The following is a 25,237-nucleotide window of genomic DNA, read 5'->3' as shown; positions in this document are numbered from 1 at the left end:
TTGTCGGACATTCGGTTTTCGTTTTATAAAATAATCAAATTTTGGTCCATTTTTCCGCTATGCCGGAAAATCCCACAAGAGGGCATAAGCAATCAAATTGCAATTTGACAAAACATCACGAATCACGACGGGCCATATCTCGAAAACTGAAAATATTTCGAAGCCGAAACTTGGTGAGCATAGGTTTGGCATAATGGGCAGTTGGCCCCGAACAAGATGGCGTCTAGGCCTCAACAGTTTTTGAGTTATGGCCATTTTTCTGGGATTAAAGGTCCAAAATGAAAATAGAGAAATTATTTTTTTACTTCACGTCAAAGTCAAGGAGCCTCCGGTGTCAATAAAAAAAAATCAGCCATTTATCTATCGTCATTTAAGAGAAATCGTACGATGACAGATTTGTGATGTTCAAATATAGGTGTTTTTTTTCAACAGTTACAGATCCAGTTGCAGGTGTGCTGCGGAGCTCTGCGAGATTTCTGTGATTTTCTATGATTTTCTGAAATAACACACACTCACTAAACCCTCCGTAAAAAACTCAGTTCTTAACGTAAAGACTTAAAACTCAGGATTCTGTAAAGGCATATGAGTTTATTTATAGCTTCCTGTGCCAACAGGAAGTGCCTTAAATGGTGTCATAGTGGCTGTATCCAAGGGTTAAAAAGGTCAGATCTTTTCAAAACTTCATATGTGATTAGGCAACCCTCCTGAACTGTAAAATCAGTAATTTCTCCCAACAGATGTCAAAGAAAAGCTCTCACACACACACACAGCAAGGATGGAGTGACAAAGGGCGGTGTTTAAAGACACAGAGAGCAGGCAATGGCATAAACATAATCCCAAGGCCGTGCCGAGTTCAACGAGATATCCCGCTTGACCGTAGCTCGCTCGGTCTAAGCGCAGCGACCATGAGAAAAGTAGGCCCAATATGAAGCCTGCACCAGAACGTCATTTGATTTTGGGTGACAGCGGCGGAACCGTTAGGTTTAGAAGGACAATTCAAACACAGGACTGTTCCTAAGGTCCTCCCGGTCTGTGCAAGCCTAACCTTGACCGTGTGACATTAACCCTTCAAGGTTAAAAGAAGGTGTTTACATAAAAACAGTTTGCATTGACTTCTCTCCCCATAGGAATACATTGCCTGCTCCCCTAAATTCAACCTGGAGTCTATATGGGTTATGAATGCTGTATGAACCTGTCTGCGGTACCAGTCCATCAGGCCACTATAAGGTCTACCTGTGTCGATTCTAAGCTTCCTGGACCAACCGGAAGTGGTTAAAATCGCCCTAAAAGTGTATACCCATAACCTGCCTGCAGTTTGATAGACATAGTGCATTCAACCCTGTGTAAATCAGTCAGTTTTAATGGTAAAGACTTAAACTCATTCTGTAATAGAATACCCCAATGAGGATGTGTGTTGAGTTATAGCTTCCTGTGCCAACCGGAAGTGCCATAATTTGTGTCTCATGGGCTGTTTCGAGGGGTTAAAAAAATCAGATCTTTCCAAAACTTCATATTTGTGATTAGGCAACCCCCATGAACTGTAAATCAGTCATTTTTCCCATAAAATTTCAAAGGAAAACTAAATCACACACACACACACACACAGCTTGGAAGTAGGGACCCATTGGGGTGCGTAGAGACAAACACTCCCTGCATTAGTTAACCTTGTTGGAACTTTTAAAGAACCGTCAGACCTAGAGTTCCGAAACTTTAGAATCCTGTTCTAGACCTCAGGTCGATAGTGCGTGGTGAGTTACGGCGCTCTAGAAGGTTCTCGGACCGAGAAATAGCCTCGAACATTTGCAATGACTTCAATTCATTTTGACCATTACGAAAATGGCGACATTTAGAAATGTCCCAGAGTCACAAGACTAGGTGCATTGTGACCGTCTCGGCCCATAGAGACAGAACCCAACGATTTTTATAGCATGACAAATTGGTGATGGTGAATGCCCAGTTAACCATATTGCAAATGCACAGTGACTTTGCAAGAGTGAGAAACATCACCAAATGGACATTCTGGAATCAACCCTAACGAGCGATGGAGAGGTACCAGAATCACTGCCCAGCCATCCCGAGTTCATCGGGCCAGTCAATTTTGCATTCCTGCATGAATTTTCAGTGACTTTGCAAAAGTGAGAAAACATTTGCAATATGTTTTAACAGTGAGGTACCCTCACCAAAAGTGACATTCTGAAATCAACCCAAACGAGCGATGGAGAGGTACCAGAATCACTGCCCAGCCATCCCGAGGTCATCGGGCCAGTCAATTTGGCATTCCTGCACGATTTTTATGGCATGACAAATTGGTGATGGTGAATGCCCAGTTAACCATATTGCAAATGCACAGTGACTTTGCAAGAGTGAGAAAACATCACCAAATGGACATGATGAAATCAACCCTAACGAGCGATGGAGAGGTACCAGAATCACTGCCCAGCCATCCTGAGTTCATCGGGCCAGTCAATTTGGCATTCCTGCACGAATTTTCAGTGACTTTGCAAAAGTGAGAAAACATTTGCAATATGTTTTAACAGTGAGGTACCATCACCAAAAGTGACATTCTGAAATCAACCCAAACGAGCGATGGAGAGGTGCCAGAATCACTGCCCAGCCATCCCGAGTTCATCGGGCCAGTCAATTTGGCATTCCTGCATGATTTTTATAGCATGACAAATTGGTCTTATGACATTTGGCCCCCACAAAACATATGCCTTATGCACAAGTAAAAAAAAAAAAAAAAAAATTATGACAATAAAATATGACTAAAGTATGTTGATACAGTTCTTATACGTGTGTAATTGACACAAAATTCTAAAGAATTTCGAAAAACGGTCCAGAAACGGTCCAGCACTTTTTAGGGGTGTGTGAAGTTTTTTATGAAATTTTGCAATTATTGACTTTTGACTTCTGACTTCCTATGAAATCATATTGCAAATGGAGAAAACACATGCAATAATGCGCAGGTAAAAAAAAATAAAAAAATAATGATAATAAAATTGGACAAAAGTATATTCATACAGTTCTTACACATGTGTAATTGACAAAAAAAGCGAAAGAATTTCAAAAACGGTCCAGAAAGCACTTTTTTAAGGTGTGATAAGTTTTTGACAAAAAATCCATTTTTTCAAAATTTGGCTTTTGGATGTTGACTTGGGGTCCATTTTCAATATGAAAAACCACGGTGGAGCGCACACGCCACCTGTTGGATTTTTGAAGTGTTACAACTGGCAATTGCCATATGGCATTTGAAATATATTTTGCATGAATCAACGCCGATTTGGGTGGTATTGGCCATTGTGTACATGGTTTGTACTATGCCAATGGTTTCCCATTCATTTTTGTCCAATTCAGGGGGGTATTCCCTTACATGTAAATCTTGCCATAGCTGCCTCTAGAGGAGGCAAGACAAAGTGGGTAAAGTGGCTTTGGGTAACGTACTACTTGGAACAATTCGAGGCAGTGTGGGGGCAAAGCTGAAGTTGTGGGCCCAAACCCGCTGTTGCTGAGTTCATTCTCCCGAACACTACTTCTGACACAGCATATATTACTGACACCTTTTTTCTGTTTCTACCTAGTTGCAAGATAATGTTCAACTGTCAGCTGAAACATCAAAAAGGTTATAGAATACATGAGTTGGATGCAGCCCATGTTTGGTCTGGTCACTATCTTCTCTTTCACATTTATAGCAGTCTCACGTGAGACTATCAAAAATTGCCAAGGCTGACTATATTTCAAGTCATCCCAAGCGGGGTATTGGGTTAAGTTTTCAACCAGCAATAATCACGCCTCAGATGGACTTCATAGGCTATGATATCGCCTCTGCGAAAGAATAGCATATTACAGCTACTCAAACTGTTTCCAGTGTCTTGCACAGCTTCTCCTTTAACGGTAATATTGTGTTTTAACATTGCAATGTCTAGCAGTTCGCCCCCTACCTACCACTTTGGTGGATTCTTGATTGCATGTCATATTCATGGCAAGGTGGGGTACTTATTCAATAGATGTTACCTTTTTCCAGTAGTAAAAAAACAATATCGAGAGCAAAGCATGTTGGGTAATCTGCACCACTGGTTCAGCTGCAATGGGTCGCAAACCCAAAACCTTTTCAACTCAACCTTGCCACCGCTGCCTCTAGTGGAAGTGTATAACGTGGCTAAGGGTGCCTTACTTCTTGCAAGAATTAGAGGCAGTGTGGGGGCAATACTGGAATTGTGGACCAATACCCCTGTTGCTGAACCTATTCTCCCCAAGACTACTTCTGACTATATTTCATGTCGTTCCAATGTCGAGTTTTGGGTTAAGTTGTCACCCAACAATAACCACTCCTCGGATGGACCTCATAGGCTATGATAATGCCACTGCGATAGAATTTCAGAATTCAGCTATTCAAACTGTTTGCAGTATCTCGCACAGCTTCTCCGCAAACTGTATTATTTGTTGTTACATTGGTATGTCTAGCAGTTCGGCCCCTACCGAACACTGGTGGATTCTCGATTACATGTAATTAATGGCAAGGCGGGGTACTTGTTCAATAGATGTTCCCTTTTTTCCTGGACAAAACCAATATCGAGAGCAAAGCACTTTGGGTAATCAGCACCACTGGCTCAGTTGCAATGGAGGTCGAACCCAAAACCTTTTCATGTAAATCTTGCCATAGCTGCCTCTAGAGGAGGCAAGACAAAGTGGGTAAAGTGGCTTTGGGTAACGTACTACTTGGAACAATTCGAGGCAGTGTGGGGGCAAAGCTGAAATTGTGGGCCCAAACCCGCTGTTGCTGAGTTCATTCTCCCGAACACTACTTCTGACACAGCATATATTACTGACACCTTTTTTCTGTTTCTACCTAGTTGCAAGATAATGTTCAACTGTCAGCTGAAACATCAAAAAGGTTATAGAATACATGAGTTGGATGCAGCCCATGTTTGGTCTGGTCACTATCTTCTCTTTCACATTTATAGCAGTCTCACGTGAGACTATCAAAAATTGCCAAGGCTGACTATATTTCAAGTCATCCCAAGCGGGGTATTGGGTTAAGTTTTCAACCAGCAATAATCACGCCTCAGATGGACTTCATAGGCTATGATATCGCCTCTGCGAAAGAATAGCATATTACAGCTACTCAAACTGTTTCCAGTGTCTTGCACAGCTTCTCCTTTAACGGTAATATTGTGTTTTAACATTGCAATGTCTAGCAGTTCGCCCCCTACCTACCACTTTGGTGGATTCTTGATTGCATGTCATATTCATGGCAAGGTGGGGTACTTATTCAATAGATGTTACCTTTTTCCAGTAGTAAAAAAACAATATCGAGAGCAAAGCATGTTGGGTAATCTGCACCACTGGTTCAGCTGCAATGGGTCGCAAACCCAAAACCTTTTCAACTCAACCTTGCCACCGCTGCCTCTAGTGGAAGTGTATAACGTGGCTAAGGGTGCCTTACTTCTTGCAAGAATTAGAGGCAGTGTGGGGGCAATACTGGAATTGTGGACCAATACCCCCTGTTGCTGAACCTATTCTCCCCAAGACTACTTCTGACTATATTTCATGTCGTTCCAATGTCGAGTTTTGGGTTAAGTTGTCACCCAACAATAACCACTCCTCGGATGGACCTCATAGGCTATGATAATGCCACTGCGATAGAATTTCAGAATTCAGCTATTCAAACTGTTTGCAGTATCTCGCACAGCTTCTCCGCAAACTGTATTATTTGTTGTTACATTGGTATGTCTAGCAGTTCGGCCCCTACCGAACACTGGTGGATTCTCGATTACATGTAATTAATGGCAAGGCGGGGTACTTGTTCAATAGATGTTCCCTTTTTTCCTGGACAAAACCAATATCGAGAGCAAAGCACTTTGGGTAATCAGCACCACTGGCTCAGTTGCAATGGAGGTCGAACCCAAAACCTTTTCATGTAAATCTTGCCATAGCTGCCTCTAGAGGAGGCAAGACAAAGTGGGTAAAGTGGCTTTGGGTAACGTACTACTTGGAACAATTCGAGGCAGTGTGGGGGCAAAGCTGAAATTGTGGGCCCAAACCCGCTGTTGCTGAGTTCATTCTCCCGAACACTACTTCTGACACAGCATATATTACTGACACCTTTTTTCTGTTTCTACCTAGTTGCAAGATAATGTTCAACTGTCAGCTGAAACATCAAAAAGGTTATAGAATACATGAGTTGGATGCAGCCCATGTTTGGTCTGGTCACTATCTTCTCTTTCACATTTATAGCAGTCTCACGTGAGACTATCAAAAATTGCCAAGGCTGACTATATTTCAAGTCATCCCAAGCGGGGTATTGGGTTAAGTTTTCAACCAGCAATAATCACGCCTCAGATGGACTTCATAGGCTATGATATCGCCTCTGCGAAAGAATAGCATATTACAGCTACTCAAACTGTTTCCAGTGTCTTGCACAGCTTCTCCTTTAACGGTAATATTGTGTTTTAACATTGCAATGTCTAGCAGTTCGCCCCCTACCTACCACTTTGGTGGATTCTTGATTGCATGTCATATTCATGGCAAGGTGGGGTACTTATTCAATAGATGTTACCTTTTTCCAGTAGTAAAAAAACAATATCGAGAGCAAAGCATGTTGGGTAATCTGCACCACTGGTTCAGCTGCAATGGGTCGCAAACCCAAAACCTTTTCAACTCAACCTTGCCACCGCTGCCTCTAGTGGAAGTGTATAACGTGGCTAAGGGTGCCTTACTTCTTGCAAGAATTAGAGGCAGTGTGGGGGCAATACTGGAATTGTGGACCAATACCCCCTGTTGCTGAACCTATTCTCCCCAAGACTACTTCTGACTATATTTCATGTCGTTCCAATGTCGAGTTTTGGGTTAAGTTGTCACCCAACAATAACCACTCCTCGGATGGACCTCATAGGCTATGATAATGCCACTGCGATAGAATTTCAGAATTCAGCTATTCAAACTGTTTGCAGTATCTCGCACAGCTTCTCCGCAAACTGTATTATTTGTTGTTACATTGGTATGTCTAGCAGTTCGGCCCCTACCGAACACTGGTGGATTCTCGATTACATGTAATTAATGGCAAGGCGGGGTACTTGTTCAATAGATGTTCCCTTTTTTCCTGGACAAAACCAATATCGAGAGCAAAGCACTTTGGGTAATCAGCACCACTGGCTCAGTTGCAATGGAGGTCGAACCCAAAACCTTTTCATGTAAATCTTGCCATAGCTGCCTCTAGAGGAGGCAAGACAAAGTGGGTAAAGTGGCTTTGGGTAACGTACTACTTGGAACAATTCGAGGCAGTGTGGGGGCAAAGCTGAAATTGTGGGCCCAAACCCGCTGTTGCTGAGTTCATTCTCCCGAACACTACTTCTGACACAGCATATATTACTGACACCTTTTTTCTGTTTCTACCTAGTTGCAAGATAATGTTCAACTGTCAGCTGAAACATCAAAAAGGTTATAGAATACATGAGTTGGATGCAGCCCATGTTTGGTCTGGTCACTATCTTCTCTTTCACATTTATAGCAGTCTCACGTGAGACTATCAAAAATTGCCAAGGCTGACTATATTTCAAGTCATCCCAAGCGGGGTATTGGGTTAAGTTTTCAACCAGCAATAATCACGCCTCAGATGGACTTCATAGGCTATGATATCGCCTCTGCGAAAGAATAGCATATTACAGCTACTCAAACTGTTTCCAGTGTCTTGCACAGCTTCTCCTTTAACGGTAATATTGTGTTTTAACATTGCAATGTCTAGCAGTTCGCCCCCTACCTACCACTTTGGTGGATTCTTGATTGCATGTCATATTCATGGCAAGGTGGGGTACTTATTCAATAGATGTTACCTTTTTCCAGTAGTAAAAAAACAATATCGAGAGCAAAGCATGTTGGGTAATCTGCACCACTGGTTCAGCTGCAATGGGTCGCAAACCCAAAACCTTTTCAACTCAACCTTGCCACCGCTGCCTCTAGTGGAAGTGTATAACGTGGCTAAGGGTGCCTTACTTCTTGCAAGAATTAGAGGCAGTGTGGGGGCAATACTGGAATTGTGGACCAATACCCCCTGTTGCTGAACCTATTCTCCCCAAGACTACTTCTGACTATATTTCATGTCGTTCCAATGTCGAGTTTTGGGTTAAGTTGTCACCCAACAATAACCACTCCTCGGATGGACCTCATAGGCTATGATAATGCCACTGCGATAGAATTTCAGAATTCAGCTATTCAAACTGTTTGCAGTATCTCGCACAGCTTCTCCGCAAACTGTATTATTTGTTGTTACATTGGTATGTCTAGCAGTTCGGCCCCTACCGAACACTGGTGGATTCTCGATTACATGTAATTAATGGCAAGGCGGGGTACTTGTTCAATAGATGTTCCCTTTTTTCCTGGACAAAACCAATATCGAGAGCAAAGCACTTTGGGTAATCAGCACCACTGGCTCAGTTGCAATGGAGGTCGAACCCAAAACCTTTTCATGTAAATCTTGCCATAGCTGCCTCTAGAGGAGGCAAGACAAAGTGGGTAAAGTGGCTTTGGGTAACGTACTACTTGGAACAATTCGAGGCAGTGTGGGGGCAAAGCTGAAATTGTGGGCCCAAACCCGCTGTTGCTGAGTTCATTCTCCCGAACACTACTTCTGACACAGCATATATTACTGACACCTTTTTTCTGTTTCTACCTAGTTGCAAGATAATGTTCAACTGTCAGCTGAAACATCAAAAAGGTTATAGAATACATGAGTTGGATGCAGCCCATGTTTGGTCTGGTCACTATCTTCTCTTTCACATTTATAGCAGTCTCACGTGAGACTATCAAAAATTGCCAAGGCTGACTATATTTCAAGTCATCCCAAGCGGGGTATTGGGTTAAGTTTTCAACCAGCAATAATCACGCCTCAGATGGACTTCATAGGCTATGATATCGCCTCTGCGAAAGAATAGCATATTACAGCTACTCAAACTGTTTCCAGTGTCTTGCACAGCTTCTCCTTTAACGGTAATATTGTGTTTTAACATTGCAATGTCTAGCAGTTCGCCCCCTACCTACCACTTTGGTGGATTCTTGATTGCATGTCATATTCATGGCAAGGTGGGGTACTTATTCAATAGATGTTACCTTTTTCCAGTAGTAAAAAAACAATATCGAGAGCAAAGCATGTTGGGTAATCTGCACCACTGGTTCAGCTGCAATGGGTCGCAAACCCAAAACCTTTTCAACTCAACCTTGCCACCGCTGCCTCTAGTGGAAGTGTATAACGTGGCTAAGGGTGCCTTACTTCTTGCAAGAATTAGAGGCAGTGTGGGGGCAATACTGGAATTGTGGACCAATACCCCCTGTTGCTGAACCTATTCTCCCCAAGACTACTTCTGACTATATTTCATGTCGTTCCAATGTCGAGTTTTGGGTTAAGTTGTCACCCAACAATAACCACTCCTCGGATGGACCTCATAGGCTATGATAATGCCACTGCGATAGAATTTCAGAATTCAGCTATTCAAACTGTTTGCAGTATCTCGCACAGCTTCTCCGCAAACTGTATTATTTGTTGTTACATTGGTATGTCTAGCAGTTCGGCCCCTACCGAACACTGGTGGATTCTCGATTACATGTAATTAATGGCAAGGCGGGGTACTTGTTCAATAGATGTTCCCTTTTTTCCTGGACAAAACCAATATCGAGAGCAAAGCACTTTGGGTAATCAGCACCACTGGCTCAGTTGCAATGGAGGTCGAACCCAAAACCTTTTCATGTAAATCTTGCCATAGCTGCCTCTAGAGGAGGCAAGACAAAGTGGGTAAAGTGGCTTTGGGTAACGTACTACTTGGAACAATTCGAGGCAGTGTGGGGGCAAAGCTGAAATTGTGGGCCCAAACCCGCTGTTGCTGAGTTCATTCTCCCGAACACTACTTCTGACACAGCATATATTACTGACACCTTTTTTCTGTTTCTACCTAGTTGCAAGATAATGTTCAACTGTCAGCTGAAACATCAAAAAGGTTATAGAATACATGAGTTGGATGCAGCCCATGTTTGGTCTGGTCACTATCTTCTCTTTCACATTTATAGCAGTCTCACGTGAGACTATCAAAAATTGCCAAGGCTGACTATATTTCAAGTCATCCCAAGCGGGGTATTGGGTTAAGTTTTCAACCAGCAATAATCACGCCTCAGATGGACTTCATAGGCTATGATATCGCCTCTGCGAAAGAATAGCATATTACAGCTACTCAAACTGTTTCCAGTGTCTTGCACAGCTTCTCCTTTAACGGTAATATTGTGTTTTAACATTGCAATGTCTAGCAGTTCGCCCCCTACCTACCACTTTGGTGGATTCTTGATTGCATGTCATATTCATGGCAAGGTGGGGTACTTATTCAATAGATGTTACCTTTTTCCAGTAGTAAAAAAACAATATCGAGAGCAAAGCATGTTGGGTAATCTGCACCACTGGTTCAGCTGCAATGGGTCGCAAACCCAAAACCTTTTCAACTCAACCTTGCCACCGCTGCCTCTAGTGGAAGTGTATAACGTGGCTAAGGGTGCCTTACTTCTTGCAAGAATTAGAGGCAGTGTGGGGGCAATACTGGAATTGTGGACCAATACCCCTGTTGCTGAACCTATTCTCCCCAAGACTACTTCTGACTATATTTCATGTCGTTCCAATGTCGAGTTTTGGGTTAAGTTGTCACCCAACAATAACCACTCCTCGGATGGACCTCATAGGCTATGATAATGCCACTGCGATAGAATTTCAGAATTCAGCTATTCAAACTGTTTGCAGTATCTCGCACAGCTTCTCCGCAAACTGTATTATTTGTTGTTACATTGGTATGTCTAGCAGTTCGGCCCCTACCGAACACTGGTGGATTCTCGATTACATGTAATTAATGGCAAGGCGGGGTACTTGTTCAATAGATGTTCCCTTTTTTCCTGGACAAAACCAATATCGAGAGCAAAGCACTTTGGGTAATCAGCACCACTGGCTCAGTTGCAATGGAGGTCGAACCCAAAACCTTTTCATGTAAATCTTGCCATAGCTGCCTCTAGAGGAGGCAAGACAAAGTGGGTAAAGTGGCTTTGGGTAACGTACTACTTGGAACAATTCGAGGCAGTGTGGGGGCAAAGCTGAAATTGTGGGCCCAAACCCGCTGTTGCTGAGTTCATTCTCCCGAACACTACTTCTGACACAGCATATATTACTGACACCTTTTTTCTGTTTCTACCTAGTTGCAAGATAATGTTCAACTGTCAGCTGAAACATCAAAAAGGTTATAGAATACATGAGTTGGATGCAGCCCATGTTTGGTCTGGTCACTATCTTCTCTTTCACATTTATAGCAGTCTCACGTGAGACTATCAAAAATTGCCAAGGCTGACTATATTTCAAGTCATCCCAAGCGGGGTATTGGGTTAAGTTTTCAACCAGCAATAATCACGCCTCAGATGGACTTCATAGGCTATGATATCGCCTCTGCGAAAGAATAGCATATTACAGCTACTCAAACTGTTTCCAGTGTCTTGCACAGCTTCTCCTTTAACGGTAATATTTTGTTTTAACATTGCAATGTCTAGCAGTTCCCCCCTACCTACCACTTTGGTGGATTCTTGATTGCATGTCATATTCATGGCAAGGTGGGGTACTTATTCAATAGATGTTACCTTTTTCCAGTAGTAAAAAAACAATATCGAGAGCAAAGCATGTTGGATAATCTGCACCACTGGTTCAGCTGCAATGGGTCGCAAACCCAAAACCTTTTCAACTCAACCTTGCCACCGCTGCCTCTAGTGGAAGTGTATAACGTGGCTAAGGGTGCCTTACTTCTTGCAAGAATTAGAGGCAGTGTGGGGGCAATACTGGAATTGTGGACCAATACCCCCTGTTGCTGAACCTATTCTCCCCAAGACTACTTCTGACTATATTTCATGTCGTTCCAATGTCGAGTTTTGGGTTAAGTTGTCACCCAACAATAACCACTCCTCGGATGGACCTCATAGGCTATGATAATGCCACTGCGATAGAATTTCAGAATTCAGCTATTCAAACTGTTTGCAGTATCTCGCACAGCTTCTCCGCAAACTGTATTATTTGTTGTTACATTGGTATGTCTAGCAGTTCGGCCCCTACCGAACACTGGTGGATTCTCGATTACATGTAATTAATGGCAAGGCGGGGTACTTGTTCAATAGATGTTCCCTTTTTTCCTGGACAAAACCAATATCGAGAGCAAAGCACTTTGGGTAATCAGCACCACTGGCTCAGTTGCAATGGAGGTCGAACCCAAAACCTTTTCATGTAAATCTTGCCATAGCTGCCTCTAGAGGAGGCAAGACAAAGTGGGTAAAGTGGCTTTGGGTAACGTACTACTTGGAACAATTCGAGGCAGTGTGGGGGCAAAGCTGAAATTGTGGGCCCAAACCCGCTGTTGCTGAGTTCATTCTCCCGAACACTACTTCTGACACAGCATATATTACTGACACCTTTTTTCTGTTTCTACCTAGTTGCAAGATAATGTTCAACTGTCAGCTGAAACATCAAAAAGGTTATAGAATACATGAGTTGGATGCAGCCCATGTTTGGTCTGGTCACTATCTTCTCTTTCACATTTATAGCAGTCTCACGTGAGACTATCAAAAATTGCCAAGGCTGACTATATTTCAAGTCATCCCAAGCGGGGTATTGGGTTAAGTTTTCAACCAGCAATAATCACGCCTCAGATGGACTTCATAGGCTATGATATCGCCTCTGCGAAAGAATAGCATATTACAGCTACTCAAACTGTTTCCAGTGTCTTGCACAGCTTCTCCTTTAACGGTAATATTGTGTTTTAACATTGCAATGTCTAGCAGTTCGCCCCCTACCTACCACTTTGGTGGATTCTTGATTGCATGACATATTCATGGCAAGGTGGGGTACTTATTCAATAGATGTTACCTTTTTCCAGTAGTAAAAAAACAATATCGAGAGCAAAGCATGTTGGATAATCTGCACCACTGGTTCAGCTGCAATGGGTCGCAAACCCAAAACCTTTTCAACTCAACCTTGCCACCGCTGCCTCTAGTGGAAGTGTATAACGTGGCTAAGGGTGCCTTACTTCTTGCAAGAATTAGAGGCAGTGTGGGGGCAATACTGGAATTGTGGACCAATACCCCCTGTTGCTGAACCTATTCTCCCCAAGACTACTTCTGACTATATTTCATGTCGTTCCAATGTCGAGTTTTGGGTTAAGTTGTCACCCAACAATAACCACTCCTCGGATGGACCTCATAGGCTATGATAATGCCACTGCGATAGAATTTCAGAATTCAGCTATTCAAACTGTTTGCAGTATCTCGCACAGCTTCTCCGCAAACTGTATTATTTGTTGTTACATTGGTATGTCTAGCAGTTCGGCCCCTACCGAACACTGGTGGATTCTCGATTACATGTAATTAATGGCAAGGCGGGGTACTTGTTCAATAGATGTTCCCTTTTTTCCTGGACAAAACCAATATCGAGAGCAAAGCACTTTGGGTAATCAGCACCACTGGCTCAGTTGCAATGGAGGTCGAACCCAAAACCTTTTCATGTAAATCTTGCCATAGCTGCCTCTAGAGGAGGCAAGACAAAGTGGGTAAAGTGGCTTTGGGTAACGTACTACTTGGAACAATTCGAGGCAGTGTGGGGGCAAAGCTGAAATTGTGGGCCCAAACCCGCTGTTGCTGAGTTCATTCTCCCGAACACTACTTCTGACACAGCATATATTACTGACACCTTTTTTCTGTTTCTACCTAGTTGCAAGATAATGTTCAACTGTCAGCTGAAACATCAAAAAGGTTATAGAATACATGAGTTGGATGCAGCCCATGTTTGGTCTGGTCACTATCTTCTCTTTCACATTTATAGCAGTCTCACGTGAGACTATCAAAAATTGCCAAGGCTGACTATATTTCAAGTCATCCCAAGCGGGGTATTGGGTTAAGTTTTCAACCAGCAATAATCACGCCTCAGATGGACTTCATAGGCTATGATATCGCCTCTGCGAAAGAATAGCATATTACAGCTACTCAAACTGTTTCCAGTGTCTTGCACAGCTTCTCCTTTAACGGTAATATTGTGTTTTAACATTGCAATGTCTAGCAGTTCGCCCCCTACCTACCACTTTGGTGGATTCTTGATTGCATGACATATTCATGGCAAGGTGGGGTACTTATTCAATAGATGTTACCTTTTTCCAGTAGTAAAAAAACAATATCGAGAGCAAAGCATGTTGGATAATCTGCACCACTGGTTCAGCTGCAATGGGTCGCAAACCCAAAACCTTTTCAACTCAACCTTGCCACCGCTGCCTCTAGTGGAAGTGTATAACGTGGCTAAGGGTGCCTTACTTCTTGCAAGAATTAGAGGCAGTGTGGGGGCAATACTGGAATTGTGGACCAATACCCCCTGTTGCTGAACCTATTCTCCCCAAGACTACTTCTGACTATATTTCATGTCGTTCCAATGTCGAGTTTTGGGTTAAGTTGTCACCCAACAATAACCACTCCTCGGATGGACCTCATAGGCTATGATAATGCCACTGCGATAGAATTTCAGAATTCAGCTATTCAAACTGTTTGCAGTATCTCGCACAGCTTCTCCGCAAACTGTATTATTTGTTGTTACATTGGTATGTCTAGCAGTTCGGCCCCTACCGAACACTGGTGGATTCTCGATTACATGTAATTAATGGCAAGGCGGGGTACTTGTTCAATAGATGTTCCCTTTTTTCCTGGACAAAACCAATATCGAGAGCAAAGCACTTTGGGTAATCAGCACCACTGGCTCAGTTGCAATGGAGGTCGAACCCAAAACCTTTTCATGTAAATCTTGCCATAGCTGCCTCTAGAGGAGGCAAGACAAAGTGGGTAAAGTGGCTTTGGGTAACGTACTACTTGGAACAATTCGAGGCAGTGTGGGGGCAAAGCTGAAATTGTGGGCCCAAACCCGCTGTTGCTGAGTTCATTCTCCCGAACACTACTTCTGACACAGCATATATTACTGACACCTTTTTTCTGTTTCTACCTAGTTGCAAGATAATGTTCAACTGTCAGCTGAAACATCAAAAAGGTTATAGAATACATGAGTTGGATGCAGCCCATGTTTGGTCTGGTCACTATCTTCTCTTTCACATTTATAGCAGTCTCACGTGAGACTATCAAAAATTGCCAAGGCTGACTATATTTCAAGTCATCCCAAGCGGGGTATTGGGTTAAGTTTTCAACCAGCAATAATCACGCCTCAGATGGACTTCATAGGCTATGATATCGCCTCTGCGAAAGAATAGCATATTACAGCTACTCAAACTGTTTCCAGTGTCTTGCACAGCTTCTCCTTTAACGGTAATATTGTGTTTTAACATTGCAATGTCTAGCAGTTCGCCCCCTACCTACCACTTTGGTGGATTCTTGATTGCATGACATATTCATGGCAAGGTGGGGTACTTATTCAATAGATGTTACCTTTTTCCAGTAGTAAAAAAACAATATCGAGAGCAAAGCATGTTGGATAATCTGCACCACTGGTTCAGCTGCAATGGGTCGCAAACCCAAAACCTTTTCAACTCAACCTTGCCACCGCTGCCTCTAGTGGAAGTGTATAACGTGGCTAAGGGTGCCTTACTTCTTGCAAGAATTAGAGGCAGTGTGGGGGCAATACTGGAATTGTGGACCAATACCCCCTGTTGCTGAACCTATTCTCCCCAAGACTACTTCTGACTATATTTCATGTCGTTCCAATGTCGAGTTTTGGGTTAAGTTGTCACCCAACAATAACCACTCCTCGGATGGACCTCATAGGCTATGATAATGCCACTGCGATAGAATTTCAGAATTCAGCTATTCAAACTGTTTGCAGTATCTCGCACAGCTTCTCCGCAAACTGTATTATTTGTTGTTACATTGGTATGTCTAGCAGTTCGGCCCCTACCGAACACTGGTGGATTCTCGATTACATGTAATTAATGGCAAGGCGGGGTACTTGTTCAATAGATGTTCCCTTTTTTCCTGGACAAAACCAATATCGAGAGCAAAGCACTTTGGGTAATCAGCACCACTGGCTCAGTTGCAATGGAGGTCGAACCCAAAACCTTTTCATGTAAATCTTGCCATAGCTGCCTCTAGAGGAGGCAAGACAAAGTGGGTAAAGTGGCTTTGGGTAACGTACTACTTGGAACAATTCGAGGCAGTGTGGGGGCAAAGCTGAAATTGTGGGCCCAAACCCGCTGTTGCTGAGTTCATTCTCCCGAACACTACTTCTGACACAGCATATATTACTGACACCTTTTTTCTGTTTCTACCTAGTTGCAAGATAATGTTCAACTGTCAGCTGAAACATCAAAAAGGTTATAGAATACATGAGTTGGATGCAGCCCATGTTTGGTCTGGTCACTATCTTCTCTTTCACATTTATAGCAGTCTCACGTGAGACTATCAAAAATTGCCAAGGCTGACTATATTTCAAGTCATCCCAAGCGGGGTATTGGGTTAAGTTTTCAACCAGCAATAATCACGCCTCAGATGGACTTCATAGGCTATGATATCGCCTCTGCGAAAGAATAGCATATTACAGCTACTCAAACTGTTTCCAGTGTCTTGCACAGCTTCTCCTTTAACGGTAATATTGTGTTTTAACATTGCAATGTCTAGCAGTTCGCCCCCTACCTACCACTTTGGTGGATTCTTGATTGCATGTCATATTCATGGCAAGGTGGGGTACTTATTCAATAGATGTTACCTTTTTCCAGTAGTAAAAAAACAATATCGAGAGCAAAGCATGTTGGGTAATCTGCACCACTGGTTCAGCTGCAATGGGTCGCAAACCCAAAACCTTTTCAACTCAACCTTGCCACCGCTGCCTCTAGTGGAAGTGTATAACGTGGCTAAGGGTGCCTTACTTCTTGCAAGAATTAGAGGCAGTGTGGGGGCAATACTGGAATTGTGGACCAATACCCCCTGTTGCTGAACCTATTCTCCCCAAGACTACTTCTGACTATATTTCATGTCGTTCCAATGTCGAGTTTTGGGTTAAGTTGTCACCCAACAATAACCACTCCTCGGATGGACCTCATAGGCTATGATAATGCCACTGCGATAGAATTTCAGAATTCAGCTATTCAAACTGTTTGCAGTATCTCGCACAGCTTCTCCGCAAACTGTATTATTTGTTGTTACATTGGTATGTCTAGCAGTTCGGCCCCTACCGAACACTGGTGGATTCTCGATTACATGTAATTAATGGCAAGGCGGGGTACTTGTTCAATAGATGTTCCCTTTTTTCCTGGACAAAACCAATATCGAGAGCAAAGCACTTTGGGTAATCAGCACCACTGGCTCAGTTGCAATGGAGGTCGAACCCAAAACCTTTTCATGTAAATCTTGCCATAGCTGCCTCTAGAGGAGGCAAGACAAAGTGGGTAAAGTGGCTTTGGGTAACGTACTACTTGGAACAATTCGAGGCAGTGTGGGGGCAAAGCTGAAATTGTGGGCCCAAACCCGCTGTTGCTGAGTTCATTCTCCCGAACACTACTTCTGACACAGCATATATTACTGACACCTTTTTTCTGTTTCTACCTAGTTGCAAGATAATGTTCAACTGTCAGCTGAAACATCAAAAAGGTTATAGAATACATGAGTTGGATGCAGCCCATGTTTGGTCTGGTCACTATCTTCTCTTTCACATTTATAGCAGTCTCACGTGAGACTATCAAAAATTGCCAAGGCTGACTATATTTCAAGTCATCCCAAGCGGGGTATTGGGTTAAGTTTTCAACCAGCAATAATCACGCCTCAGATGGACTTCATAGGCTATGATATCGCCTCTGCGAAAGAATAGCATATTACAGCTACTCAAACTGTTTCCAGTGTCTTGCACAGCTTCTCCTTTAACGGTAATATTGTGTTTTAACATTGCAATGTCTAGCAGTTCGCCCCCTACCTACCACTTTGGTGGATTCTTGATTGCATGTCATATTCATGGCAAGGTGGGGTACTTATTCAATAGATGTTACCTTTTTCCAGTAGTAAAAAAACAATATCGAGAGCAAAGCATGTTGGGTAATCTGCACCACTGGTTCAGCTGCAATGGGTCGCAAACCCAAAACCTTTTCAACTCAACCTTGCCACCGCTGCCTCTAGTGGAAGTGTATAACGTGGCTAAGGGTGCCTTACTTCTTGCAAGAATTAGAGGCAGTGTGGGGGCAATACTGGAATTGTGGACCAATACCCCCTGTTGCTGAACCTATTCTCCCCAAGACTACTTCTGACTATATTTCATGTCGTTCCAATGTCGAGTTTTGGGTTAAGTTGTCACCCAACAATAACCACTCCTCGGATGGACCTCATAGGCTATGATAATGCCACTGCGATAGAATTTCAGAATTCAGCTATTCAAACTGTTTGCAGTATCTCGCACAGCTTCTCCGCAAACTGTATTATTTGTTGTTACATTGGTATGTCTAGCAGTTCGGCCCCTACCGAACACTGGTGGATTCTCGATTACATGTAATTAATGGCAAGGCGGGGTACTTGTTCAATAGATGTTCCCTTTTTTCCTGGACAAAACCAATATCGAGAGCAAAGCACTTTGGGTAATCAGCACCACTGGCTCAGTTGCAATGGAGGTCGAACCCAAAACCTTTTCATGTAAATCTTGCCATAGCTGCCTCTAGAGGAGGCAAGACAAAGTGGGTAAAGTGGCTTTGGGTAACGTACTACTTGGAACAATTCGAGGCAGTGTGGGGGCAAAGCTGAAATTGTGGGCCCAAACCCGCTGTTGCTGAGTTCATTCTCCCGAACACTACTTCTGACACAGCATATATTACTGACACCTTTTTTCTGTTTCTACCTAGTTGCAAGATAATGTTCAACTGTCAGCTGAAACATCAAAAAGGTTATAGAATACATGAGTTGGATGCAGCCCATGTTTGGTCTGGTCACTATCTTCTCTTTCACATTTATAGCAGTCTCACGTGAGACTATCAAAAATTGCCAAGGCTGACTATATTTCAAGTCATCCCAAGCGGGGTATTGGGTTAAGTTTTCAACCAGCAATAATCACGCCTCAGATGGACTTCATAGGCTATGATATCGCCTCTGCGAAAGAATAGCATATTACAGCTACTCAAACTGTTTCCAGTGTCTTGCACAGCTTCTCCTTTAACGGTAATATTGTGTTTTAACATTGCAATGTCTAGCAGTTCGCCCCCTACCTACCACTTTGGTGGATTCTTGATTGCATGTCATATTCATGGCAAGGTGGGGTACTTATTCAATAGATGTTACCTTTTTCCAGTAGTAAAAAAACAATATCGAGAGCAAAGCATGTTGGGTAATCTGCACCACTGGTTCAGCTGCAATGGGTCGCAAACCCAAAACCTTTTCAACTCAACCTTGCCACCGCTGCCTCTAGTGGAAGTGTATAACGTGGCTAAGGGTGCCTTACTTCTTGCAAGAATTAGAGGCAGTGTGGGGGCAATACTGGAATTGTGGACCAATACCCCCTGTTGCTGAACCTATTCTCCCCAAGACTACTTCTGACTATATTTCATGTCGTTCCAATGTCGAGTTTTGGGTTAAGTTGTCACCCAACAATAACCACTCCTCGGATGGACCTCATAGGCTATGATAATGCCACTGCGATAGAATTTCAGAATTCAGCTATTCAAACTGTTTGCAGTATCTCGCACAGCTTCTCCGCAAACTGTATTATTTGTTGTTACATTGGTATGTCTAGCAGTTCGGCCCCTACCGAACACTGGTGGATTCTCGATTACATGTAATTAATGGCAAGGCGGGGTACTTGTTCAATAGATGTTCCCTTTTTCCTGGACAAAACCAATATCGAGAGCAAAGCACTTTGGGTAATCAGCACCACTGGCTCAGTTGCAATGGAGGTCGAACCCAAAACCTTTTCATGTAAATCTTGCCATAGCTGCCTCTAGAGGAGGCAAGACAAAGTGGGTAAAGTGGCTTTGGGTAACGTACTACTTGGAACAATTCGAGGCAGTGTGGGGGCAAAGCTGAAATTGTGGGCCCAAACCCGCTGTTGCTGAGTTCATTCTCCCGAACACTACTTCTGACACAGCATATATTACTGACACCTTTTTTCTGTTTCTACCTAGTTGCAAGATAATGTTCAACTGTCAGCTGAAACATCAAAAAGGTTATAGAATACATGAGTTGGATGCAGCCCATGTTTGGTCTGGTCACTATCTTCTCTTTCACATTTATAGCAGTCTCACGTGAGACTATCAAAAATTGCCAAGGCTGACTATATTTCAAGTCATCCCAAGCGGGGTATTGGGTTAAGTTTTCAACCAGCAATAATCACGCCTCAGATGGACTTCATAGGCTATGATATCGCCTCTGCGAAAGAATAGCATATTACAGCTACTCAAACTGTTTCCAGTGTCTTGCACAGCTTCTCCTTTAACGGTAATATTGTGTTTTAACATTGCAATGTCTAGCAGTTCGCCCCCTACCTACCACTTTGGTGGATTCTTGATTGCATGTCATATTCATGGCAAGGTGGGGTACTTATTCAATAGATGTTACCTTTTTCCAGTAGTAAAAAAACAATATCGAGAGCAAAGCATGTTGGGTAATCTGCACCACTGGTTCAGCTGCAATGGGTCGCAAACCCAAAACCTTTTCAACTCAACCTTGCCACCGCTGCCTCTAGTGGAAGTGTATAACGTGGCTAAGGGTGCCTTACTTCTTGCAAGAATTAGAGGCAGTGTGGGGGCAATACTGGAATTGTGGACCAATACCCCCTGTTGCTGAACCTATTCTCCCCAAGACTACTTCTGACTATATTTCATGTCGTTCCAATGTCGAGTTTTGGGTTAAGTTGTCACCCAACAATAACCACTCCTCGGATGGACCTCATAGGCTATGATAATGCCACTGCGATAGAATTTCAGAATTCAGCTATTCAAACTGTTTGCAGTATCTCGCACAGCTTCTCCGCAAACTGTATTATTTGTTGTTACATTGGTATGTCTAGCAGTTCGGCCCCTACCGAACACTGGTGGATTCTCGATTACATGTAATTAATGGCAAGGCGGGGTACTTGTTCAATAGATGTTCCCTTTTTTCCTGGACAAAACCAATATCGAGAGCAAAGCACTTTGGGTAATCAGCACCACTGGCTCAGTTGCAATGGAGGTCGAACCCAAAACCTTTTCATGTAAATCTTGCCATAGCTGCCTCTAGAGGAGGCAAGACAAAGTGGGTAAAGTGGCTTTGGGTAACGTACTACTTGGAACAATTCGAGGCAGTGTGGGGGCAAAGCTGAAATTGTGGGCCCAAACCCGCTGTTGCTGAGTTCATTCTCCCGAACACTACTTCTGACACAGCATATATTACTGACACCTTTTTTCTGTTTCTACCTAGTTGCAAGATAATGTTCAACTGTCAGCTGAAACATCAAAAAGGTTATAGAATACATGAGTTGGATGCAGCCCATGTTTGGTCTGGTCACTATCTTCTCTTTCACATTTATAGCAGTCTCACGTGAGACTATCAAAAATTGCCAAGGCTGACTATATTTCAAGTCATCCCAAGCGGGGTATTGGGTTAAGTTTTCAACCAGCAATAATCACGCCTCAGATGGACTTCATAGGCTATGATATCGCCTCTGCGAAAGAATAGCATATTACAGCTACTCAAACTGTTTCCAGTGTCTTGCACAGCTTCTCCTTTAACGGTAATATTGTGTTTTAACATTGCAATGTCTAGCAGTTCGCCCCCTACCTACCACTTTGGTGGATTCTTGATTGCATGTCATATTCATGGCAAGGTGGGGTACTTATTCAATAGATGTTACCTTTTTCCAGTAGTAAAAAAACAATATCGAGAGCAAAGCATGTTGGGTAATCTGCACCACTGGTTCAGCTGCAATGGGTCGCAAACCCAAAACCTTTTCAACTCAACCTTGCCACCGCTGCCTCTAGTGGAAGTGTATAACGTGGCTAAGGGTGCCTTACTTCTTGCAAGAATTAGAGGCAGTGTGGGGGCAATACTGGAATTGTGGACCAATACCCCTGTTGCTGAACCTATTCTCCCCAAGACTACTTCTGACTATATTTCATGTCGTTCCAATGTCGAGTTTTGGGTTAAGTTGTCACCCAACAATAACCACTCCTCGGATGGACCTCATAGGCTATGATAATGCCACTGCGATAGAATTTCAGAATTCAGCTATTCAAACTGTTTGCAGTATCTCGCACAGCTTCTCCGCAAACTGTATTATTTGTTGTTACATTGGTATGTCTAGCAGTTCGGCCCCTACCGAACACTGGTGGATTCTCGATTACATGTAATTAATGGCAAGGCGGGGTACTTGTTCAATAGATGTTCCCTTTTTTCCTGGACAAAACCAATATCGAGAGCAAAGCACTTTGGGTAATCAGCACCACTGGCTCAGTTGCAATGGAGGTCGAACCCAAAACCTTTTCATGTAAATCTTGCCATAGCTGCCTCTAGAGGAGGCAAGACAAAGTGGGTAAAGTGGCTTTGGGTAACGTACTACTTGGAACAATTCGAGGCAGTGTGGGGGCAAAGCTGAAATTGTGGGCCCAAACCCGCTGTTGCTGAGTTCATTCTCCCGAACACTACTTCTGACACAGCATATATTACTGACACCTTTTTTCTGTTTCTACCTAGTTGCAAGATAATGTTCAACTGTCAGCTGAAACATCAAAAAGGTTATAGAATACATGAGTTGGATGCAGCCCATGTTTGGTCTGGTCACTATCTTCTCTTTCACATTTATAGCAGTCTCACGTGAGACTATCAAAAATTGCCAAGGCTGACTATATTTCAAGTCATCCCAAGCGGGGTATTGGGTTAAGTTTTCAACCAGCAATAATCACGCCTCAGATGGACTTCATAGGCTATGATATCGCCTCTGCGAAAGAATAGCATATTACAGCTACTCAAACTGTTTCCAGTGTCTTGCACAGCTTCTCCTTTAACGGTAATATTGTGTTTTAACATTGCAATGTCTAGCAGTTCGCCCCCTACCTACCACTTTGGTGGATTCTTGATTGCATGTCATATTCATGGCAAGGTGGGGTACTTATTCAATAGATGTTACCTTTTTCCAGTAGTAAAAAAACAATATCGAGAGCAAAGCATGTTGGGTAATCTGCACCACTGGTTCAGCTGCAATGGGTCGCAAACCCAAAACCTTTTCAACTCAACCTTGCCACCGCTGCCTCTAGTGGAAGTGTATAACGTGGCTAAGGGTGCCTTACTTCTTGCAAGAATTAGAGGCAGTGTGGGGGCAATACTGGAATTGTGGACCAATACCCCCTGTTGCTGAACCTATTCTCCCCAAGACTACTTCTGACTATATTTCATGTCGTTCCAATGTCGAGTTTTGGGTTAAGTTGTCACCCAACAATAACCACTCCTCGGATGGACCTCATAGGCTATGATAATGCCACTGCGATAGAATTTCAGAATTCAGCTATTCAAACTGTTTGCAGTATCTCGCACAGCTTCTCCGCAAACTGTATTATTTGTTGTTACATTGGTATGTCTAGCAGTTCGGCCCCTACCGAACACTGGTGGATTCTCGATTACATGTAATTAATGGCAAGGCGGGGTACTTGTTCAATAGATGTTCCCTTTTTCCTGGACAAAACCAATATCGAGAGCAAAGCACTTTGGGTAATCAGCACCACTGGCTCAGTTGCAATGGAGGTCGAACCCAAAACCTTTTCATGTAAATCTTGCCATAGCTGCCTCTAGAGGAGGCAAGACAAAGTGGGTAAAGTGGCTTTGGGTAACGTACTACTTGGAACAATTCGAGGCAGTGTGGGGGCAAAGCTGAAATTGTGGGCCCAAACCCGCTGTTGCTGAGTTCATTCTCCCGAACACTACTTCTGACACAGCATATATTACTGACACCTTTTTTCTGTTTCTACCTAGTTGCAAGATAATGTTCAACTGTCAGCTGAAACATCAAAAAGGTTATAGAATACATGAGTTGGATGCAGCCCATGTTTGGTCTGGTCACTATCTTCTCTTTCACATTTATAGCAGTCTCACGTGAGACTATCAAAAATTGCCAAGGCTGACTATATTTCAAGTCATCCCAAGCGGGGTATTGGGTTAAGTTTTCAACCAGCAATAATCACGCCTCAGATGGACTTCATAGGCTATGATATCGCCTCTGCGAAAGAATAGCATATTACAGCTACTCAAACTGTTTCCAGTGTCTTGCACAGCTTCTCCTTTAACGGTAATATTGTGTTTTAACATTGCAATGTCTAGCAGTTCGCCCCCTACCTACCACTTTGGTGGATTCTTGATTGCATGTCATATTCATGGCAAGGTGGGGTACTTATTCAATAGATGTTACCTTTTTCCAGTAGTAAAAAAACAATATCGAGAGCAAAGCATGTTGGGTAATCTGCACCACTGGTTCAGCTGCAATGGGTCGCAAACCCAAAACCTTTTCAACTCAACCTTGCCACCGCTGCCTCTAGTGGAAGTGTATAACGTGGCTAAGGGTGCCTTACTTCTTGCAAGAATTAGAGGCAGTGTGGGGGCAATACTGGAATTGTGGACCAATACCCCCTGTTGCTGAACCTATTCTCCCCAAGACTACTTCTGACTATATTTCATGTCGTTCCAATGTCGAGTTTTGGGTTAAGTTGTCACCCAACAATAACCACTCCTCGGATGGACCTCATAGGCTATGATAATGCCACTGCGATAGAATTTCAGAATTCAGCTATTCAAACTGTTTGCAGTATCTCGCACAGCTTCTCCGCAAACTGTATTATTTGTTGTTACATTGGTATGTCTAGCAGTTCGGCCCCTACCGAACACTGGTGGATTCTCGATTACATGTAATTAATGGCAAGGCGGGGTACTTGTTCAATAGATGTTCCCTTTTTTCCTGGACAAAACCAATATCGAGAGCAAAGCACTTTGGGTAATCAGCACCACTGGCTCAGTTGCAATGGAGGTCGAACCCAAAACCTTTTCATGTAAATCTTGCCATAGCTGCCTCTAGAGGAGGCAAGACAAAGTGGGTAAAGTGGCTTTGGGTAACGTACTACTTGGAACAATTCGAGGCAGTGTGGGGGCAAAGCTGAAATTGTGGGCCCAAACCCGCTGTTGCTGAGTTCATTCTCCCGAACACTACTTCTGACACAGCATATATTACTGACACCTTTTTTCTGTTTCTACCTAGTTGCAAGATAATGTTCAACTGTCA

General features: G+C 43.2%; 17 non-coding genes across 17 annotated transcripts; all 17 read right to left on the bottom strand.

Annotated features, from left to right (window-relative positions):
* Window positions 1-3,692: 3,692 nt before the first annotated feature.
* On the bottom strand, window positions 3,693-3,834 carry LOC135540587 (U4 spliceosomal RNA). The gene has a single exon (XR_010455873.1). It is a non-coding gene; the product is annotated as a U4 spliceosomal RNA (small nuclear RNA).
* A 1,130-nt stretch (window positions 3,835-4,964) lies between these two features.
* Window positions 4,965-5,106, bottom strand: LOC135540586 (U4 spliceosomal RNA). Its single transcript, XR_010455872.1, has one exon. It is a non-coding gene; the product is annotated as a U4 spliceosomal RNA (small nuclear RNA).
* A 1,131-nt stretch (window positions 5,107-6,237) lies between these two features.
* Window positions 6,238-6,379, bottom strand: LOC135540584 (U4 spliceosomal RNA). Its single transcript, XR_010455870.1, has one exon. It is a non-coding gene; the product is annotated as a U4 spliceosomal RNA (small nuclear RNA).
* Window positions 6,380-7,510: 1,131 nt separating this feature from the next.
* LOC135540582 (U4 spliceosomal RNA) lies at window positions 7,511-7,652 on the bottom strand. The gene has a single exon (XR_010455869.1). It is a non-coding gene; the product is annotated as a U4 spliceosomal RNA (small nuclear RNA).
* Window positions 7,653-8,783: 1,131 nt separating this feature from the next.
* On the bottom strand, window positions 8,784-8,925 carry LOC135540581 (U4 spliceosomal RNA). Its single transcript, XR_010455868.1, has one exon. It is a non-coding gene; the product is annotated as a U4 spliceosomal RNA (small nuclear RNA).
* Window positions 8,926-10,056: 1,131 nt separating this feature from the next.
* On the bottom strand, window positions 10,057-10,198 carry LOC135540580 (U4 spliceosomal RNA). Its single transcript, XR_010455867.1, has one exon. It is a non-coding gene; the product is annotated as a U4 spliceosomal RNA (small nuclear RNA).
* A 1,130-nt stretch (window positions 10,199-11,328) lies between these two features.
* LOC135540579 (U4 spliceosomal RNA) lies at window positions 11,329-11,470 on the bottom strand. Its single transcript, XR_010455866.1, has one exon. It is a non-coding gene; the product is annotated as a U4 spliceosomal RNA (small nuclear RNA).
* Window positions 11,471-12,600: 1,130 nt separating this feature from the next.
* LOC135540578 (U4 spliceosomal RNA) lies at window positions 12,601-12,742 on the bottom strand. Its single transcript, XR_010455865.1, has one exon. It is a non-coding gene; the product is annotated as a U4 spliceosomal RNA (small nuclear RNA).
* Window positions 12,743-13,873: 1,131 nt separating this feature from the next.
* On the bottom strand, window positions 13,874-14,015 carry LOC135540577 (U4 spliceosomal RNA). Its single transcript, XR_010455864.1, has one exon. It is a non-coding gene; the product is annotated as a U4 spliceosomal RNA (small nuclear RNA).
* Window positions 14,016-15,146: 1,131 nt separating this feature from the next.
* LOC135540576 (U4 spliceosomal RNA) lies at window positions 15,147-15,288 on the bottom strand. Its single transcript, XR_010455863.1, has one exon. It is a non-coding gene; the product is annotated as a U4 spliceosomal RNA (small nuclear RNA).
* A 1,131-nt stretch (window positions 15,289-16,419) lies between these two features.
* Window positions 16,420-16,561, bottom strand: LOC135540575 (U4 spliceosomal RNA). Its single transcript, XR_010455862.1, has one exon. It is a non-coding gene; the product is annotated as a U4 spliceosomal RNA (small nuclear RNA).
* A 1,131-nt stretch (window positions 16,562-17,692) lies between these two features.
* Window positions 17,693-17,834, bottom strand: LOC135540574 (U4 spliceosomal RNA). Its single transcript, XR_010455861.1, has one exon. It is a non-coding gene; the product is annotated as a U4 spliceosomal RNA (small nuclear RNA).
* A 1,131-nt stretch (window positions 17,835-18,965) lies between these two features.
* On the bottom strand, window positions 18,966-19,107 carry LOC135540572 (U4 spliceosomal RNA). Its single transcript, XR_010455860.1, has one exon. It is a non-coding gene; the product is annotated as a U4 spliceosomal RNA (small nuclear RNA).
* A 1,130-nt stretch (window positions 19,108-20,237) lies between these two features.
* Window positions 20,238-20,379, bottom strand: LOC135540571 (U4 spliceosomal RNA). Its single transcript, XR_010455859.1, has one exon. It is a non-coding gene; the product is annotated as a U4 spliceosomal RNA (small nuclear RNA).
* Window positions 20,380-21,510: 1,131 nt separating this feature from the next.
* LOC135540570 (U4 spliceosomal RNA) lies at window positions 21,511-21,652 on the bottom strand. The gene has a single exon (XR_010455858.1). It is a non-coding gene; the product is annotated as a U4 spliceosomal RNA (small nuclear RNA).
* A 1,130-nt stretch (window positions 21,653-22,782) lies between these two features.
* Window positions 22,783-22,924, bottom strand: LOC135540569 (U4 spliceosomal RNA). Its single transcript, XR_010455857.1, has one exon. It is a non-coding gene; the product is annotated as a U4 spliceosomal RNA (small nuclear RNA).
* A 1,130-nt stretch (window positions 22,925-24,054) lies between these two features.
* Window positions 24,055-24,196, bottom strand: LOC135540568 (U4 spliceosomal RNA). Its single transcript, XR_010455856.1, has one exon. It is a non-coding gene; the product is annotated as a U4 spliceosomal RNA (small nuclear RNA).
* Between the last annotated feature and the right edge of the window lie 1,041 nt (window positions 24,197-25,237).

Source organism: Oncorhynchus masou, chromosome 5 (genome assembly GCF_036934945.1).
Source record: "Oncorhynchus masou masou isolate Uvic2021 chromosome 5, UVic_Omas_1.1, whole genome shotgun sequence".
NCBI lineage: Eukaryota > Metazoa > Chordata > Actinopteri > Salmoniformes > Salmonidae > Oncorhynchus > Oncorhynchus masou.
The sequence above is the reverse complement of the archived record's forward strand: the minus strand, read 5'-3'. Positions and strand labels throughout refer to the sequence as shown.